The sequence below is a fragment of the Buceros rhinoceros genome, unplaced genomic scaffold (genome assembly GCF_000710305.1).
Source record: "Buceros rhinoceros silvestris isolate BGI_N320 unplaced genomic scaffold, ASM71030v1 scaffold15895, whole genome shotgun sequence".
Classification (NCBI taxonomy): Eukaryota; Metazoa; Chordata; class Aves; order Bucerotiformes; family Bucerotidae; genus Buceros; species Buceros rhinoceros.
In genome coordinates, this window is record NW_010411292.1 from 8,915 (window position 1) to 15,724 (window position 6,810).

Here is a 6,810-nt window from a genome sequence, read left to right on the forward strand (position 1 = left end):
AGCAGGAATTTTGTCATTGGTTTCAATGGCATAGCTTTCTGCCTTTTCATACAAAAGAATCACTTATTGCAGAGAGGAACTGAGATCCTGAGGCTTCGGTTTGGATCCTAATTGATCTCCAAATCATTGTGCAATCACCCAGGCAGCTGAGCTCTACTGCAAGTCCAGGAAAAAGAATGAGTTCCACTCACCCCTAAAAGAGAAGAAGGATAAAGCAAGTGTTTGGAGGATTTGAAGACTTTAGAGACCAGAATGGTTCATTCCTCTCATTTCCCTTAGCTGCTGTTGTAAAGGTTTCCTTCACTGTAAGGTTGATCTAATTGCTATCGAATATCAGTTGCAAAACTGCAAGTGACTTGTAAGCCAGAATACACTGAAAGGTTGTTACTGTTATTATGACACTATATAGAAATGAATTCTGAAGAACTTTTTGAAAAAGATGTGTTCTTTCTGTACTATCACCTAGTCTGATGAAGTTCCAGCCTTCACCAAAACACAGAATGACAGCTTCAGAAGTCTCTTGCTAGCTCCCATTTTAAGGGACATCATTTATGCCTTCAGTGTGCCTGTTAATACTCCCTGACTTCAGTGGGCTTTGCAGATATCCTTCTGGAGATAAAATCCATCCTATACCAATAAAACACCATAGAGACAGCTTAGTGACAGCAAGCAGAAGTTCACCCTTACTAATTAAACCTACATTTCCAATTTTAGGATCTTGCTGCAGCACTAAATGGAGTGTCCGCAGAAAAAAAAATCATACAGAAAAATATTTAATTGAAGTTTGCCAAAAAGTCATGCCCCCCCACCCCTTTCCCCCCAGCATTAAATTTTTTCATAGAATCAGTCAAAACCAACAATTCCTGAAGGTTTGAAGGGCATGTGTGCTTGGACAATGGTGCTGGTGCATTACATGCCGGCAGTCGGTGTGTTATGGCAAAAGTTTTATAAGTTTCCCTGCTCCATGTCAGTTCAGTGCACATGAAGGAAGAGATTTTTGAAGAACATTTTTGTAAAGTTATTGCTATTCAGGTGCTCCAGAGCAGGAAACTAGTGTTGTAAATAGAAACCACACTGCTAGAGATCCTTTCCAGCATGATGTTCCCTCACCCTACACACCTACTGTTCAGCGCTTCTCTTTTGCTAATTAGCCTGCCAGCCTGCGAGTCACAGAAATTTCAATTACACTCTTTTGAAATACAGGCATACACAGATTTCTTCACTTCTTCTTCCTGGACAACGAAGTTCTCTTCCTAAGCTAAGTGTACTCAAGTACTTTCCTTCTGGGCAAGCGTCCTCATGTGTGACAGAGGTCAGAAATCTTATCACTCAGCCTTCTAACTCTTGCATTGCACCAAGGGAACCAAAAGCAATCTTTTTGACAGTGGATTAAGAACTAAGGAGCTTAACTAGAGAGTCTCAGAATGTAACTGTAACTTTCAGTGCCCTGCTAGTATGCTTTGAAATGAATCATACACTGTATATTTTCAATTATATATTTTTAAAAATTCAGTACATATGGAGTGGTCTGTTTGCCCTTCCCTTCCACAAACACGTTTACCTTCTGCTAATGGGAGTAGTAGAGGCATGAACAACATCTGGGTTGTAGGCACTAGGAGTCTTTCGAGTCTTCATCGCTCCCAGCTGTGTTAGTCACAGTTTTAGTACAGTGCCAACAAAAAAAATCAGGATATTTCCACTTCATTCTGTACTTTTGCTTTGGAGGCTTAATGAAACTTCTTTCAGTTAAAGCCAAATATTTTACTGTGGATGCAAATTTTTGCTAATGAATGAATAGCAGACATACATTTTTCATTTGATAAAGACATGCACTTAACGTTGTCATTTAAAAAATGTATATTCATATAGTCATTTAAAAATAACTGGCACCATTGTCATAATTATCTTTTCATATGTGCAGCAGTGCCAAGAATTAGCTATGAATGTAAATGTAATCAAGCATGCTACCACACTTTTAATAAATAAAGCATCTTCTATATCTCTATTGTGCTGGGAATGATCTGTGGCTTGCTCTTACAGAAGCTAAGGGGAGTCTTTTCCCAGCCAACAACATATGACCACAGGTCCTCTCAAAAACCCTAAGATTGATTATCAGCAAAAAGATGTCAGAAACGCAAAAGCTGAATTGCCTCAAGGTAACAAGATATTGTTTACTTAGTCTGTGTTGGAAAAATGCAAATATTTTCTTTCAAAATCTATTCAGCGCTCTCATGAAAATCCCAGTTGAGAATCCTATTGTCCTTCAGAAAAATGATAAGATAACCAAGCTTTGGGCAAAGAGGCCTGTGCCTCGAAGAAATTGCTATGGAAGGAGTTCTTTGGGGCTGAAATGGCAATTTACTCTCCAGAGGCATTGAGGCACCTTGTATTTCTGCTGTGAGAAGGGTATTAGTTAGCAACCACGTGACCACCTTTCCACGAGAACAGGGCCAGTAAAACTTGCTCATTAAGCCCAGGCCATCAGACACCTGTCACTTAGTAACAGCCTTAGGAGCAGAACAGGACTGGATACTGTGCTGGATTTTAACCAGTGGCCTGAGGGTAGAAGCACCTGTGTGTCCTAGTATTAGGTATTATTTCTTGTTGATTTGACAGGAAGGCTGCTCTCTGTTCTGGTATACTGAAAAGCAAAGACCACACTGAAAGTTTAACCATCGCATACATCCCACAGGGGTATAAAGACCCAAGGCAGTTGATTAGGTATGGCTTGCAAGCAAGTTCAAGTAATACAAATCATCGCAAGAAGAAAGTTATGCAAACTAGTAAGTAAGTCCCTTATTATGTAGATACTGATGTCTGTCAGGAAGTTCCACATCATCATTGATTAAATTGTCCTTTTTCTTTTCGTCAGCAGTTTTTTTTTCTTCAGGTGTATTCACTACATCTTCCTCAGCTCACAGGGGTCATCCTCAAGGTCACTGGCAGGTGATGGGAAGACTTTTCAGCTAGAAGAAAGGCAGCTGGAGAGAGATGCTGGAGTTCCTCATAAGTTTCTTTCTCCAAATTCAGGCACCAAATTTTTCATGGACTTTTGCTTTTACTTGGGCATGTCAGCACCATCTGGACAAAAGACTTCCATTCAGATATTTAATTTTTTTTTTTCTTTTTTTTTTGTGACCACAGCATGGATGCTGCTGTCATGCACCCCTGCGCCTCCCATTTTCAGTCAGCCCTGGAAGTAGATATGAACATAATGAACACAACTTCCCCACTGCCATCTCTCTATATGGGGAAGAGAATATCTGACATAAATATGGGCAGATTTTCAAACTGATCCTGTGCTTTTGAGATTAAGGCACTGGTAGTAAAGAAAAGAACCTCTTCTGCCATACGCAAAATACGGCAAGGAATGGACAGGTAAGGTACCTGTCTCTTAAGAAGAAAATGGAAGTAACCTAGAAATATAGAGTCTCTCATTCGGTGAAACAACACCTAGAGAAATAGCGAGGAGGAGAGTATCTTCTTTCCTTTAAATCTAGTGCTGGTGCAGCAACAAGATACAATATCATTAATATTATTTCCCTTTAATGGTTTTGGATCATTAGTTGTCATCACAGTTGATTACAGTAACCAGCTATGCACTTAAATGTATGTGACTGGAAGCATGATCAGTAAATTTAACTCACTGATTCCCTAATGGGTTCATTTTTGTCTTCCGCTTGGTGAAATCAGTAGTAACAGGCAGGACTCAGTTTAAAGCCCATTCAAGTCAGCTCAGGATTGTTTCTTGGATCTCCTGGAAATTTAAGTCAGATCCATGCAGCATGTCCGTTTACAGATGTAAAAACTTTTTACTAAAAAATGAAAACTCATTTATCAGAGATATCTTGATGGATACAGGTGTGTACACATGCCACGGTGTACATACAACAGTAATATTTTGCATGTATCAGCCATTAATTTTACTTTCTTAAAGAAGTATGAAGATAAAAAACAGTTTCAATGGCTGAGTTCATGTGTGTGCATAAAACGAATTGCGGGCAGTGTAATAGAAATTATGATAAGCTGTGTTTCCACATGTAATGGGGTATAGTATAAATTTTACGATTATGCTCTCTGGCACATAAATAATACAAATTGTGCAAAGGCCCTGGTGGATATCAGCTGATACGTCTCTGGTTTTGTAGCTTGCAGACTGCTATTGGGTTTGTGCTACTGTTGTAAAAACAGAAAACACTACATGAGGGCTGCTTTACCCTTTTCGCTATTTTGTATTTTGTACTAAACAGACATAAGTAATACAGAGTGTGTGCAGAAACATCCTGTGTCCTACTCTAGAGAATGGAAAAAATGATTCTCATTTTGTCACTTTTTTTTTGCAGTGACAAGGTCCTTAGAATGGCTCTCTGTCCAGAAATATAGCATTAAAAAATGTACTAGTTCTTTAAATAAAAGGTTTTCCACAGATTATCACTACAGAAAAAATGTAATCCTGCTTGATATTCAGTATATATTTTCTGCTGACGGTTTTATGGTACAATTAAATTTCATACTTTCTTTTCAACCACTCTGAATATGCATTAGAAAACCAAGCATCATCATTCTAAGCCAATTGGCTTGATTTGCTTGTTTAAATTCAGATATTGCTTCTTTCTGTGTATTTCAAAGAAAGGCCATGAGCTGTAACTGTGTATTTAGAATCAACACAGCACATGGTCACCAAAGGTCTAGCTCGCATCAAGATTGTATTTCTAAACTCAAGTTATGCACTTTACATGAAAAATGAAATAATGAAATTCTAAAATGGTTTATTGGAGTAACAAACTGTAGAGAAACAATGGAGCTAATGGAGGGTTGGGGAGATAGGCAGATTATGGGACTCACTGTGTATTAATTGAAAATTATACTGATGTTTAGATGGACTTAATAACTTCGTAAGACTCATTTGAATGCAAAAGAATGAACACTGAGTCGATATTAACTTTTAATGCTTGTAATTTCACGTTAATTTATATTTTTAAATTATAGTCAATTTTTTTGTCATCAGGCTGGATAATTATACCTCACATGTGTAAATTTGACATGATGCCAAAACCAAATTAAAAAAAAAATCAACAAAGTACGATCTTTAAAGGTTATAAAGACCTGTAATTCATTGAAACTGCATTATGCTTTGCACTAGTAAAATAATTTGATTTCTCTGAGATGACTTCCTTAGTTTGTTTTAATGAGGAGACAATGCTAATGGACTCTACTTGTGTAACCTTTTCCTGATCATTGATTTGATCATTCTTGGAGAAAACCTTCATCTAGCCTTGGTATTTGCAGACAGCAATTTCAAAGATTCCATCATACTAAAAGCACTGTTAACAAAAAAAAAAAAAAATTTCTAGCACTGAAATGGCCTTGAATTGGGATCATGAGCTCCGTTCCTGAACAGCACATAGTAAGTTATTGTTGTAAATCCTAAAGCTCTACTAACCTTCTAAAATCAAAATGTAAAACTAGTGCCTTGCGTTTTATATACCTGATTCCCCTCAGGGCAATTATTTCCCAACACTTATTAAAAAAAGTTATTGTGTCTAAACATGCCAAATAGTCAGGAGACTATACACTATTGGCAGATGAGCACTTTCTTTTCTTTATTTACGCTTTGAAGTTAGACTTTATTTTATATCTTCTATCACGTTTCCTGAATTGAAATCATAAATCCCTTCTGTCAACTCTGTACAGGTAGTTTTTTAAGTGCTCATAATTCAGATGTCTTTAAAAAAATGAAGACTTTTAGCTTGAATGACCTTCATCAAATTGAGAGATGCTGTGCGCAAAGCTTCATATACAGTAAAGATGTGTTGAGCTGATAACCTTGTGGCAACAGCCCTCTTCCCATTCGAAGGGAGTTGTTTGTATAGCAAGTATTTGTGTAATGAAACACTATTATTTCAAGAAATATTTGTTTGCATACAGGTAAGCAGATGAAATGATTAACATATACAACAAATTTAAAATCTTTACTCCTACAGTTAGGCCGGTCTTTCTCCTCCTCCCACCTTCCCTTAGAGTCAGCGCTTTATTCATCCTGTCTTTCAGGGCACAGACTGCGATGAAATCGGTAAGCTAAATTTTAACGTGGTAAATATTCACTCAAGAAAAACTCCAATTGATTCAAGAGGGAATTTTCTCCTAAATAGAAATTGAAAGTTAAATTCTGGCTTTTGGAGTGAAAACATGTACAGGTACTGCAAGTAGCTAGGTTAGGTGAAGTTTCTATCTCCAAGTAAGCTTCAATTACTTCTGCAGAAATGTCAAAGCCGGGGTCTGATCCTGGGTTTACAAAGTATTTTACAATGCCATCGATATTTCCTCCTCACTCAGCTGTGCCTACAGCCATGCAAAGTCCTTAATGCACAAAACTGTAGGTATCATCTCCTGCAACACCGAGAAAGATCATCCATTCTGCCTTATTATCAGGGCTTTTGAGGACAGCTTTCCAGCAGCAGGGTGTTACAGTGCTGCTCTTGCTAAGGTACTGCAGAGCTTAGGCAAATGTGCTGTGAGGTTAGTGGTCCCATGAGTCCGCTAACTGCAGCCACAGAGCACCAGGGACAGCAGTTCAGTGCTGGGTTTCCACCACTGTCCATGAGCAAAGCCATGGGCAGCCTGTAAGCGATTCTCTTTCCCACTAGTAGCAAAACTGTCAGTCCCGGGTAGGAGCTTGGTCTGCCTTATTTTCTCTAACCTTTTTATGTGTGTAGGTCACCAAGCTTGCAATTACACCCACAGTTAACTAACAATTACTGAACATCAGTCTTTGTGGCTAACAGCTGAATTTGGCTCCCCCCCCCCCCC